Source organism: Sander lucioperca, chromosome 1 (genome assembly GCF_008315115.2).
Source record: "Sander lucioperca isolate FBNREF2018 chromosome 1, SLUC_FBN_1.2, whole genome shotgun sequence".
NCBI lineage: Eukaryota > Metazoa > Chordata > Actinopteri > Perciformes > Percidae > Sander > Sander lucioperca.
In genome coordinates, this window is record NC_050173.1 from 10769614 (window position 1) to 10781930 (window position 12317).

The 12317-nt window shown below is 40.5% G+C and overlaps 1 protein-coding gene across 1 annotated transcript in view; it reads right to left on the bottom strand.

The window, feature by feature from the left end:
* Positions 1-12317, bottom strand: part of jak2a (Janus kinase 2a) — a 40874-nt gene that overhangs the window by 23223 nt on the left and 5334 nt on the right. The gene's annotated exons all lie outside the window — the stretch shown is intronic.

Consider the following 12317-nt stretch of genomic DNA (forward strand, 5'->3'; position numbering starts at 1 on the left):
TTTTTAAATTGTATGTCTACGGCAATCACATGGGAAAAGTAACTACATTTACATACTGTGAATCGTTTTTTAAATCGAGAATCGTTTTTGAATCGAAAATCGATTAGGAATCGAATCTTGAGCCTAAAAATATTGAATCGAATCGTGACATTTTCTGAATCGTGCACCCCTAACCGTGATGCTTTGAGTTAATTCTAATGACATGTTTAGCAGATTCAGTGTTTACTATGTTCAACATCGTAGTTTAGTGTGCATGCTGCTAACATTTCCTAATTAGCACCAAACACAGGCCCTCATTTATGAAACATGCGTACGACCTAAAACAGGTGTAGGGCGGGCGTAGGCCAATTCCTATGCAAAGCAAGGCATTTATCAATTTGAACGTGAGCGTAGGCTGCGATAACATCTCACGTCTGGTCTGAATTCGTGTACGCAAGTTTTCGCATCAGTTGATCACTTATCAGCAATGGCAGATCTGGCTCTTTTAGAAGACCTCTATTCGCCAGTACAACAGTGCACACGTACGTGCACGGGCCACGGTGGAGCGCTCCATCGGATTGATTAAGGGCAGATGGCTCTGTCTTGCATCAGCGGGGGAGGGGGGGGCCTACTATACATGCCAGAAAATTGTTTTAGCCTGTGGGGTTCTGGAGCCAGATGACCCGATGCCCAGAGAGCAGTGTCCAGCACAGCCCCAACTGGGGGCTATACGAATGAGACAGGATATTATTCCTCACTTTTAAAAGGTATAGTGTTATGTTTGGCAATGATAGCCTACTCAATACAGGAACCATGACGATGCACAATATTTTATATTTAAATAATATTTATTTATTTATTCTTCAGGTTTTCGTTTCTCTTTTAAAGTGTCGTTAATGGCCACAAGTGAACGATTTATTTCTGCCACTGACAGAGTTATTTCGGCTTGTTTTTCCAGCCCCTCCGCTGTCAGGAGACAGGGTCGGGGTGGTGGTCCAGCACGGGGGGCGGAGGACACGCGCTCTCCCTCACAGCTGTTGCCTGGCTCTGACTCATAAAAAAACACGAGTGAAATAAAAGACACTGCATAAACTCCGCTACTGTGTGTTTATTTAAATATAGGTACACCATGTAGGCCTAAGAGATTGCAATATAAGCCTGTATATTACTATTAGGACTATAACATACATATGTCAAGGATGTATAAATTAAATAAACTTCAGTTGGAGTCCCATTTACTACAGCAACACTGTTGACTGCATCAGTGATCTTTCCATTCCGCATTCTTTCTACAGCCTTTAATAACTGTTTTCAGGCTGCCAAATCTACACGTTAGAGCAAATGAACCTGAGATATCAGAGTTTCAATCTCCACCTCTGAAAAGTGCTGCTTCTTAGCCAGATTACGTCTCGCCATGTCGTAAATTGTAGGGGTGAGGCCTCAAAACCGAGAATATAACGGGGCGTGATATTTAAATTATGATCGTTTCCAGCCTCTGCATTTATCATTTACCATTCTTACGCTCTGATTGGTGCGATACGAACGTTTAATGAATCACACATGAAGCCTGTCATAAGAGGATTTCTGCGCTCATATGTGCACTGGTTTCTACGTTAGGTTGATAAATGAGGGCCACAAAGTACACCTGAGGCAGATGGGAATGTCAATCAACAAATCCATTAGCAAGTTAAGCCATTATCGGTCACAGAAAATGAGAATTGTATCCTTTATAGTCTTGTAGAGGATAGTGTTAGTGGACAAAAGCCGTCTTCGTCTTATCTATGATAGATTTCTTCTTGTCTGACAAAGAATCTGAGAAAGCATATTATTTGAATCAGAGGGTCTGAAAACAAAAATAGTTTTTTGCTTTTCATGTTTGATAGAACAATTTTCAAGTAGCTGAAATATCTTGATATGTCACACTTGCAATGTTAACTTTAATGTTCAGAATACGATTAAAATTGATACTTTAAACTCCTCAGTCACCGTAAAATGACTTGTTTGAAAGTCAATTTCATGCCATTCAAAGAGCCAGGTTAAACCTTTTATAATCAAATTAAAGGATACAATTTGGTCTCTTAATCCCAATATTTTACTCTATCACTTTTGGAGTATCTGTCTTTTTGTGTTTTCTCTCAATACTAAAATAAGGGTTCCTTAAACCAATTACATTAAGTGAAAAAGTTTAAAGTTAAGTTTAAATATCGTTACAAGGCAAGCTCAAATGCACCCCAAAGGGAAATAGAAAAAGATGTCTTCCGAAGAATGCAGACTGGAAGTAGAGGCTGAAATAAAGATGTTAGGCCACAGCAGGGATACACTGAAAAGACTTTGCTATAAATTAGTTATTTAAGACGGGGAGAAGACATTGCCTATGCTCCCAAGTGGAGGTAAGGGAATTTTTAGTCAGCATTGTAGTGTGGATCTTGGCTGAGGTAGCATTGCTTGCAGAGGTTTCAATTAAAATGGAGAATAAAGTAATTGATATTCACCACGTTTAAATATAAAGTGTAAAGCTTGGAAAGAACAGCACATTTATTCCTGGTCTGTTCACTCTAATTTACACTTAACCCTAAAATGACTCTGCTACATTTTTCTAGACCATAGCCATGTTTAACAGTGGCTGATTCAGATGTCTGAGATGCTATTGTATCTCTCTCTATAACCATAAACTGACACAAGATTAGAATTACTTATCGTCAATAATATTTATGGTTACATATGAGAACTAGAGATGGTCCGATACCATTTTTTGCTTCCCGATACCGATTCCGATACCTGAACTTGCGTATCGGCCAATACAGAATACCGATCCGATACCAGTGTGTCATATACACTGATGGGCAGTTACTGTTACTGTAATCCGATTACTTTTTTCAAGTAACGAGTAAAGTAAGGGATTACAATTGCAAAAACAGTAATTAGATTACTGTTACTTCCCTGTAAGCAGGCTGCGTTACTGCGTTACTTAACCGTGATTTTGTTTCGTGAGACTGTCTCGTGAGTGACAATGAGGTATGAGCGCCGCGACGTCAGTGGTAAACACGACATGTGTAGTGTTGAACAGGAGACGACATGGAGCGTGGGAGAGAACAGGACCATGCAGCGTTTAATGCTTGGAAGTACCGACATTACTTTGAGTTTGACTCGGTTAAAGGTGACAAAAACATCAGCGTCCGCTGTACACTCTGCGTAGAAGAAAACTTTTATCTACAGCGAAAAATTCCACCTCAAATCTGAGCAAGAACCTAGCAAGCTGGCACAGGAATGTGAAACTCACTGAAAAAAAACCTGCACCCCCAACTGACATGACCGCTGTGGCTACATCCAATTCCACCCGGCGAACCTCCGAGGGCCCCTCTCCTGCTAAACAGGTGAAAATAGACTTAAAAGCGACAGGACTTAGTGCCGCTGAACTGAAGAAGCTCGTCGCTGGCTATATTGTCGAGGACATGCTGTCAATTTCCACTGTTTTATTCAGGTCGTGCATCATAGTTTTGAAAAGTAACTTAACTAGTAAAGTAACTGGATTACTTTCTTGGAGAAGTAATCAGTAACCAGTAGCTAATTACTATCTCCAAGTAACTTGACCAACACTGGTCATATATTTTATTATGTTTTAACAACTGTATACTACTATCCCTGTATGGATGTGATATTATTTCTATCTTTGTTGTCGGTCTGGCTCAGGTTAAACTCTTTGTGAAACATGAACAAACACAAACAATGAATGCCACAGAACTTTCTTTTATTATGCAGTTTGACAGTCAGTTATAATGGAAAAAGAACATAAATAAACTACTTTAACGTAGATTTTCTTTAGGGCTTTATTACGTGGTATTGGATCGGTGCATAACAAGGTAACATAACATAACTCCAGTACTTCCTGATACCGATACCAGCGTTTTAGGCAGTAATGAGAACACAGCACAGCAGTGCTGCATGTTCTGCGCTATTGATAACGCCCCTTGGAAATCAAAAAAATGAACTGAAAGGGTCTGGCTATGGCTACATTATTATCATTACAAAATATAACGTAAATGACAGGTAATAATGTTAAGATCCTGTCCGTCAAAATGCTACGCAACCTCTGTCTCCCAGACAGGCTCGTACCCGCAGCTGTACACTGTCTGACCCTGAGCCAGTCAAATAATAGTAAAACAAGGGCTTTGCATCAAATACACCAAACAGCAAGCCCTCAGCAGGTGAGGCAGAACATTATTGATGCTACATAGTTGGAGACCTTTGAAATACATGAGGGAGGTCAGCATATGTTTAAGAATACAGGAAAACACTGCTCTTTAACTCTGTTAGTGTGTTTACACACCCAAAACGTTTATCATGTAGCAGACAGGCAGAGTTAGACCAGTTCCTTGTGCGTCTTATCTAGGCCTTGGTGCTGCTTCAGGTCCGAGCTATCAGCTCGGACACATTTTCCCCTTATTGGCTGCTCTGCTTCCATGCTGGCCACTAATGCCAACTCTTTCATCGGCTTTTGCTCTTCCATGAGCACCATTGTTGCCCTATATTTTCTTGTTGCTGAGACATACATTACAACCTTAGTGACTTTGAGATATTTAGATAGGTCCTTAACTGCAACCCAAGGGTTCTCTTCACCTTAAACCTTTCTTTGCCATCTTGCCTTATCTGGCATTCTCTGAAAGCACATGTGAATGAGGCATAGTTCCCGTCAGCTTGAGAAGAGATGAATGTCAATAATCAATATTTTTCATGTGTTTTCTACTGCACAAGGTACATCTAAGCACTAACTTCAATTTCAACTCATTGATGAAAAACATCTGACCTGTAGTAGTTTTTTAGAGGACATCTGTGAAGGTGTTAACATACTATTTCCTATTTAGATTTTTAATATTAAGATTATTTAATAAATATGCCATTTCGGAAAACAGATTGGAAGATCAGACCAGATTTAATGGATAAATTGTGCATACATGTAGGATTTCTTTCAACAAAAAAACAGAGTTGCTGATTGTTAAAACAGTGGAAAGACAGATTTGGTGAGTTCCCGTTTGAATGAAGTGTGTTTTCTGATGAGTTAACAAGGTGATTAATCTTGTTTTAGTTTGTGAGACAAACAAATTGAATTCAAAAAGGTGTACGGTTGTATTTTTCTGTTTAGGTGTAAGAATAATTCCTTCCTTAACATGTTATTGAGTTTATTTTGCTAACTAAAAAGCCAAACAGAGCTAAGCAAAGTCGCCACTTGTGTGCAATGCATCCTGTAGTATGTAGGCACAACTGCCTGTTTTTAATACATAATTCATTCACCAAACGATTACTCTAGAAAATATCAGATTAATCTATAAGACAGCGCCTATAAAAGTTATTAATAAGAGAGTTAGGCCTACTAACAACGGAGGCTAACATGGAGACTGAAGAAGCTTTAGGTTTCCAAAGCTGAGATGGAAGAAAAACATCTCACAACTGTTGCCTGGGTGCTTTACCGGTCACAGCTTTATGACAGAGTGGTAGAGTGCAAGAAAGGTTTAATGGTATAATGAAGCTTGCATTAAGTTTTTTTAACATTATACTAAACATGTTGGTGTTCACATCCCACACATCAGCATAAACACATCATCCAATTCTTCATCTAATATGAAGCCCAGTGCAGGCAACATCTAGTTGTGGGGGAGATCTGCTCATTGTGCCAATACAAATTCCAGTTTCCAGATGTACAAAGCTGATAACACATAGCAACTAAGCTATAACTGCTGGCAAAGGTTCCTCCAATTATTAGAATGTGTGAATACAGTTATGTGTAAAAAAAAAAAAAAAAAAAAAGTGCAATTACTTATTTAACTAGAAGGGCACTCGAAGAGCTCAGAGCTCCATGGCTATTGCAACAAAAGTGAAACATAATTTGTGTATTTATGTAGGGGGAAAACTCCTCAAAATACATTTTACATATTTAGGTTTATATATTTAGGTATATATTTAGGTTTTATACAAGTCCGAGCAGCATGTGAAATGTGAACACACAGCACCACAAATATAGCCTGGTTGACACCAGACCCTTCTCAGTTGTAACTGAGAGTGGGTCTGGAGAAGGTTCATTCACAGCTCATTTCCAAAGGGGCGTCACCAACGGATGCGGCTCAAATGCCTCTGGGCGCAATTGGATCCGGGTGACATAGCAGCGACAGCGGCATCAACGGTTGCTGCGCTTAGGTGGCTGTCATGTTGAATGTAAACAAAAAGCTGCGCTATCGTCATCGTGTAAAGCCCGCCTCAACGGTTGTGATTGGTGCCTCGATTTGGAAAAATTGGAAATGGGCTTGAATGGGCTCTTGGCCAGACTGACTTGAGCAAATCTCAAATTTGCCGAAAGTTCGTCAGGGTTTTCCCAGGCGACCACAAATATGCAACATAGCTTACAACTTCTCTGGTGTTTATTTATCACTTATTTATCCTCTTTTGCAGGTGACACAAGGTCATCGATAGCGTGGGAAGAGGAAGACTTTGTCAGTAAGTTGCAAAGAAAGGGTATGTTGCCATATGGCAACACCATGCAGTAGAGGCAGGAGAGGGGAGAAAGAGAGCAAGATCTGTTTGATTGTGACACCTTTAAATGATATATGATACTCCTGACTCATTGATGATGGACTGATTAGGGACTTTAGATGGCAGGTGGTGTTATTTAAATTGTGTAACACCACCAATCATGTTACTAATCGTGTAAGTTCTAGAAACTTTTGCACAACTCGACTTTAGTCTGTCATTCCTAGTCATGTTTGACAAGTAACCACATGTCCATCTATTGTAGTAAACTGTGCTATCCTTTGTGATCTCCTTTTGTTTTTTTGACAAGATACAAGCCTCCACAGTTTACTACTTTGGACATTTTATTTTATTTGAAAAGGAGGAGAGAGCGAGTCTGCCAGAGTTGGCCAATGTGTGTGAGAGGGTCCATGAGTGTTTAGTTACTGCGTGGCTAGGTAACTTCATCTACACTCGTGTGTCTCGCTTTCGTAGCGTTGCACTGCGCTGTTGTTACCATGTTTCCGTGAAAATCACGATGTACAGTCCATAATACATTTACAAGTGGTGATCTGCAGCCGAGGATCATTCATTTTGTTTGCTAAAGACCGTACGCTGGCGAGGAAAATGCTGCGAAGTGATAGCCGATAAGGAGTTAGCATTAGCCTAACGTTAGCCCTCCTCTCTTTGTTTACGGTCTTAACCCCGCTTCCCGCATCACTCAATATTTTCCACACTGGCTGTTAGATAGTTAGATACGCCCTTTCCATGGAAGTGTAATGACTGCTATTTCAGTGTAAACAAAAAATTATGATGAGGATACTCCTTACTCATTGATGATGGACTGATTAGGGACTTTAGATGGCAGGTGGTGTTATTTGCATTGTGTAACACCACCAATCGTGTAAGTTCTAGAAACTCCAGACTGCGACCAACTGGTCATTTTGAGATGGTGCGAGTATTTTTTACTACTCGCACTTGTGCTACAAGTGGTGATCTGCAGCCGAGGATCTTTCATTTTGTTGCCGAGAAAAATGCTGCGAAGTGATGGCCGATAAGGAGTTAGCATTAGCCTAACGTTAGCCCCCCTCTCTTTATTTACGGTCTTAACCCCCCTTGCCTGCACTTCCGGTCGGCGGAGCTGTGTTGATAGACCTCGGCAGTGCTGTAGTATTCGGTCTTGTCACAAATTCGACCGCAACATTTGCCACATGCTGCGGTACCGCTCCCTCACTTGGCCGAGAGAGGTTACGTTAGAGACGCGAAGAGAGGAGACCGCTTCTTTGAAGAAAAAAAATCTATATAGGCTGTTAAATATATAAATCTTATCTAGTAAAAACAAATGCTTGTGTGAGGGTCCTGAGCTCATCTGTCTCTGGCTCCCGAATCACTCAATATTTCCCACACTGGATGTTAGATAGTTAGTTGCCTTTTCCATGGAAGTGTAATGACTGCTATTTCAGTGTAAACAAAAAACAAACAGGAGTGAGGGAGACCCTCTATGGGGCTGAGGCAATACTGTTATAATTGACAATAATAGTAATACTTTGTTACATTTCTTCAATATTAGCTACGTTTAGGGCTGAAACAATTCCTCGAGTAACTCGAATAATTTGATTACTAAAAATCCTTGATGCAAAATGATTTGCCTCGAAGCTTCGTTTAATCAATGTTACCAACGTTGTATCGCTCACAGTGTTTCCGCACGGATGATTATTACTGTTGCACACCGGGCTGATGCTGCAGGCGACACATGCCATGAAGACTGACGGCAGCGTAAATAGTGAGGGGCTAAGAGAAGAGACAGGCTGGAGAAAACGACAGAAAGTGTCCAAAGTTTTGAATCAGTTCAAATGTAATTAAAACGAAAACTCTGTACAGTGTGTCTACTGCAAAATTGAACTAGCTTACCACAATAATAGCACAACGTCAATGCTTCAGCATCTCAACAGAAAACATCAAGTCTAACTTAATCATCCATTCCACGAAGCAGACCAGAGAAAAGTAAATCACAGAGTCGTATGGACGATGAAACTACCAAACACAACAACTACCAAAAACAGAGACAAGAAAATACGTAGTGGTGACCACAATTTGATCTAAAGAGCCGACTTGTTGACTATCCCTTCGGAAAAACAGCTGACTGTTGCGCACCATTTTCTCTCACTCTCTCTCTTCACGGAGAAACAGCTGATCAACGATCTACTAGTATAACAGAGCTGTGTGACATTATCAAATATATAAATGAAAATAGGTTGAGTATAACTAATATTTACATATAGGCATATATACAGATCAGTCTCAGGTTGAAACTTGTAGTTCTGAAAGTTAAGTTGCACAGCTTAAGGTAATGTTTATGTATATTTAATGTAGGCCTTAGTTTGAGGTTGTTATTGCATTTCAGAAAATGTTTTCTTTAAAAATAATGTAATATGGCACTTAAATGCACTTAATGTTTAGTTTTTTGAGAGATGATATTGTAAGCAATGTAGGCAATAACAATGTTGCTTTTTCCAAAAATTAAACCAAACTATTGTATATTATTGCTCTTCAATAAAACAAAAGTATTTCTTATCCGATTACTCAATTAAAAAATAATCAGTAGAATACTCGATTACTAAAATAATCGATAGCTGCAGCCCTACCAACGTTGTTTTACAAGTTGTCATATAAATGCCCAATGATATTCTATTCCAATGTCTTGTCGCTGGCACAGGACCATAGATTCTAGAGCACTACATTTACATTTGCACTTTAGTGTATTATTTAAGTTATTTGTTTTATTTTGATTGTAACCAGGATATGACGGAGCATTAGGACCACATCAAGGGGAAAAAAATTAAGGAGGAAGATTTTTTATTTATTTTGCATTTCGAGATTTAAGTCGAAATGTCGAGAATTAAGTCAACATGACGAGAATAAAGTTGAAAATACCATTTTGAGAATAAAGTCGACATGTCAAGAAAAGACTTGATATTTCAAGAATCAAGTCGGACTTTTGAGAATAAACCAAACTACTAGCTTTACCTATAGTCTTCTAAAAAATGCCTTGTGAAGGCCTATATGAACTCGTGAAATTATACTTCAGAATTGGTTTTAATAACAATGAAATTCTTTCTCTTTTAGCGCATAAACACAGTATAGTACGACGGAGCATTAGGTTCACATCAAGGGGAAAAAAATTAAGGAGCAAGATTTATTTGTTTATTTTGCATTTCGAGAATAAAGTCGAAATGTCGAGAATTAAGTGAAAATGGCGAGAAGAAAGTCAACATGACGAGAATAAAGTCAAAATACTATTTCCTCCTTTATCACTTAATCACATTAGAGCGACTGTCCGCCATGCCAGCTGCCATGTAGGCAGCATCATAGACATAGGTTGCATCCTTGGAGTGCCGCGCTCACCTGAGCCCCACTCTTTCAGGATCAAACAATTTGATCAATTGTCTTATTGTGTCTTGTGATACAACATATCCTCTCTGTATTGCGCATAGGTGTAACCATCGATACCCTTGCATCTGTCCATTACAAGCTATTTCAGTTTGCAGGAATACGGCCACCACTTCCAAGTTTGTGGTTTCTCCTTCTGAACAGACGCAATTTTCGGCACAATCTCTTCAAAGTCCTAATACTTATCACCATACTGTGTTTATGCGCTAAAAAAGAAAGAATTTCCTTGTTATTAAAACCAATTCTGAAGTATAATTTCACGAGTTCATATAGGCCTTCACAAGGCATTTTGTAGAAGACTATAGGTAAAGCTAGTAGTTTGGTTTATTCTTTTGAGAATAAACCAAACTACTAGCTTTACCTATAGTCTGACTTGATTCTTGAAATATCAAGTTTTTTCTCGACATTAGATTAGATTCAACTTTATTGTCATTGTGCAGAGTACAAGTACAAAAACAACGAAATGCAGTTTACGTCCAACCAGAAGTGCAAAAAAGAGTATAGTATAGTATATAGTATGTTAAATTGTCACCGAGATGCAGAGCAAGAGTTCAGTAGGGTGACAGCCGCAGGAAAGAAGCTTCCTCTGAACCTGTTGGTACGGATGTGGAGAGACCTGAGATGCCTCCCGGACGGGAGTGGGGTGAACAGGCTGTGGTTGGTGTGAGAACAGTCTTTGATGATGCTGCGTGCCTTACGCAAGCATCGCTTGCCCTAGATGGTCTCGATGGAGGGGAGTGAGGAACCGGTGATGCGTTGGGCAGTTTTCACCACCCTCTGCAGTGCTTTCCGGTCATGGGCAGAGCAGTTGCCATACCAAACTGTGACACAGTTGGTGAGGATGCTCTCAATGGTGCAGCAGTAGAAGTTCACCAGGATCTGAGGAGACAGGTGGACCTTCTTGAGTCTCCTCAGAAAGAAAGTGAGCCTTCTTGATCAGGGTAGAGGTGTTGAGGGTCCAAGAGAGGTCCTCAGAGATGTGAACACCCAGAAACTTGTAGCTGGTGACACGCTCCACCTCAGTCCCGTTGATGAGGATGGGGGTGTGTGTGTGCCAGCTTTAGACTTCCTGAAGTCCACAATGAGCTCTTTGGTCTTCTTGGTGTTGAGAGCCAGGTTGTAGTCAGTGCACCACGAGGATAGGTGCTGGACCTCCTCCCTGTAGGCCGTCTCATCGTTGTTGCTGATGAGACCAATCACCGTAGTGTCGTCTGCAAACTTTACAATGGTGTTAGAGCCATGTACAGGTGTGCAGTCGTAGGTGAACAGGGAGTAAAGGAGAGGGCTCAGCACACATCCCTGTGGTACGCCGGTGTTCAGGGTGATTGTTGAGGAGGTGTGATTATCTAACCTAACAGACTGAGGTCTGTTAGTTAGGAAGTCCAGAATCCAGTTACAGAGGGAGGTATTGATGCCCAGTTCACTGAGTTTGGTGATCAGTTTGGAGGGGATGATGGTGTTGAATGCTTAACTAAAGTCAATGAACAACATTCTCACATAGGTGTTGCTATTGTCAAGGTGGGACAGGGCAGAGTGAAGTGCCATAGAGATGACATCCTCTGCGCTCCTGTTCTGTAGGGCTGGACCCGAATATTCGAATATTCAAATATTCGTTCAGTGGGTTGGTATTCGATTTGAAAATTTGACATTCAAATATTCTTTTTTTTTTTTTTTTTGCACAACCTGGCATCCCCCTCCAAACGGTTCTCATTCGTGCTTGAATATGTTCGAAATATAATACTCTCTTTTACATTTTTAAAAATGTAATCACAAAATATCAGACAGTAATCAGACGTTAGCGTCATGGACTCATGGCAGTGCGCTACCCCCCTGGCCCGTTATGAACGCTAATCAGCACATCTGCGTTCATCAACCACCAGAACCAGACCGTGTGTGTACGCGTGTGTGTGTGCGCGCGTGTGTGTGGGTGTGCAGAGAGAGAGAGAGAGAGAGAGAGAGAGAGAGAGAGAGACGGTGTTGTCTTGTGTTGGATCGTTAACGAAATTAACATTTCAGCAGAGGTGTTCATTTTCATACAGGTTTAGTGGCTTGACGGTTAACGGGGAAGTAGGGGATTTAATTCGCGGAGTTATTTTGGCGACTTAATTAACCCGACCCAGGGTGAGTCTGATGAAAACTGATGCATCTGCCTGGTTCAACTCTGAGATTTTCTCGCATTGCACCGCTATGTGAAGGAATAATCTCCAAGATTAGGCTACGTTATGTTCTGTCAGCTAACAGCAATTTAATACAATAGCAGGAAAAGAGCCCCCCCCCCCCCCCGCTGTTCTAAAGCGTTCTGCATGTGGTGTCTGCTGATGTGCAGGTTACCTTCCCCCCAAACACGGACACACATATATACAGATACGTCTCGCTTTATAAGATAAATA